At 30.5% G+C, this 2,308-nt stretch overlaps 1 protein-coding gene across 1 annotated transcript in view; it reads right to left on the bottom strand.

Moving 5' to 3' along the window:
- Window positions 1-2,308, bottom strand: part of LOC106688073 (acetylcholine receptor subunit beta-like 2) — a gene marked incomplete at its 5' end in the record, with an annotated part of 44,899 nt that overhangs the window by 6,680 nt on the left and 35,911 nt on the right.

Here is a 2,308-nt window from a genome sequence, read left to right as displayed (position 1 = left end):
AAATATTTTGACCTGGGCAGAATAGCCTGTATGGAGTTTTTTTAAAAGGGTTAAATGATATGTCTCATAGTAAATTAAGATTGTCCCTGAAGATGGCCGAATTGGCTGAAACGTTGGACGTGTTAATGAAATAAATGTTTTGAGACTATAATTTGGATAGTGTTTTTGAATTATTTAGTAAAAAATTGGTTGTTTTATTATATTATACTATTCACGGTAGAAATGTTTTATATATATTTGGAGTTTAGAAAATTTAACAAAAATCTAGGAAAATGCTTATTTTGAACTAAGTTGCAAAAAAATAGAGAAGAAGCAGAATTTTAAATTAACTCAAAAAATAGTTGGGATGGTGGTTAATACACCTACTTTTTACCATATTTGTTACTATTTTTAGTAAGATTTGTCTACTATTTATTACTCTAGTTCTATATTTACAATTCTGTCACATATGACTGTACCTATTATTAATTAGTTTCCTATCCATCATTATTGAAATTTCTTTAACTTAAGTCGTCTCTTTAATTAAAAAAAAAATGGAATGGTCATCATTCAATGATAGTAGATATGTGTTTTCGGCATGGGCTGGGATGTCAGCTGTAAAAACTGTATAAAGGATAGAACCGAGGATACTACCCTGAGGTACATCAGTAGCCTTAGAAAAGAGGGATGAATAAGCGGTGTTGTGGTTTATTAACTTAATAAACCAAATTAAATTAAAAATAATCTGTGAGAGAGATAAGAGCGGATAATGAAGAAATATGTAGGTAATAGGAAATTATGGCCCTTGTATAGCAAACCCGCGTGCCAGAGTCGATCAAAAGCCTGTTGATGTTTTGATGAATATTAAATGACAAAATTATAATTGATTGATTTATAAAATAAAACGGTGTACCGTTATTTACCCACTTCAGTGTTGTTGCTTATTTGTTTTATTTAAACAAATTTGTTGAATTTCCATTACATTTCTTTTATTCAATTTATTATAATATACTTTTTTCCATTTATTTATAACTCTTTTTATATTTCTTAATTCCCATGAGTGAATTTGATCTATTTCTTATTATCAGATTCTAATAGGAATATATAGGTAGATAAGGAAAAATAGAGGGGAGAGAGGGAGATGGTGATTGAAAAAAAAAAAGAATTTGAAGAACAAATATTGTGATAAATAAATAAACCATCAAAAACAAATCATTTTTAGTAAGTACAACAAATAGACTGATATTCTTGCTTAATATTACAGTACTATAAATTGTTGAACAAAAGTAGTCCTATATTTGACTTCTAACCCGAAAAACTTTTTCTTACTGTAAAATTCTAATCAGAAAGGAATGAGGGATAGAGGAAGAGGGAAAGATAAAGGGAGAGACAGGTCATTGATTCCTTGAAATTTAATCGGATTTCTATTGCTCTATAGAACTCTTTTTATAATTTTTAATACTCATGTGTGAATTTATTCAATTTTTTATTATGAGATTCTGAAAGGAAGGGAGGGAATGAGGAAAAAGGAACGAGAAAGGTTGGAAGAGACAGTGATTAAAATCATCAGGAGACTATCAATAATTTTTTACTATGTATATTTATTATAATTTTTTTTTTCTTTTTCTTTTTCGGCCAAGACTCCCATTGGAGTCCTATACTGCCTTACCATGGTTGGGGGTCAATGTTCTTCATTTTGTGGGACCGCCACTCAATGAAAAAAGTCGACGCCCCAGACCGGATTCGAACCGGCACCGCCAATAGACATCAAATTGGTAAGACCGTGTCTAAGAGCTATGGGCGGCCCTTATAGTTTTCTTGTCACATCTTACAATGTTTGTATCTTGCAGGCCCAACGAAGCCGTGCAGTGTGGTTGGTTACTATGAAATTGGTTTTTTGACTATTTTGTACTTTTAAGATAGGCGAGATAGTAGATTTTTCATATTTCTGTATCATGCCATTGTATCACCAGCAGAATAAAGTTTTTTGTTGTGTATATTTTTATACAGTTGTAAATAACAATAAATAAATAATTTAAAAAAATTGTACTACTCGTCGCTCAAATTGTATAACATTAATTTACATGTATTATGTAGTTCAGATTGTAGTGTAAGCCGGAAAAAATAATTCAAATCTTTATTCCAGCACTTTAATTTGTACTTCAATTTAGTACCTCGACAAAAACAATTTTCGTAATCCTTCACCTAATCAGAAAACTGCCACCTCCAACGTGCAAATATTGTCAGTCCATTCTTACGATTAGAAATATTTTTAAAGAATGTACTAACTATTTGCCAATAATAAACAGGATAGGACTGACCCCAAATT

This window comes from Halyomorpha halys, unplaced genomic scaffold, assembly GCF_000696795.3.
Source record: "Halyomorpha halys isolate HHAL.00 unplaced genomic scaffold, Hhal_1.1 Scaffold1049.1, whole genome shotgun sequence".
In the NCBI taxonomy this organism is placed as follows: domain Eukaryota; kingdom Metazoa; phylum Arthropoda; class Insecta; order Hemiptera; family Pentatomidae; genus Halyomorpha; species Halyomorpha halys.
Note: the sequence above shows the minus strand (reverse complement) of the source record. Positions and strands in the feature narration are given on the sequence as shown.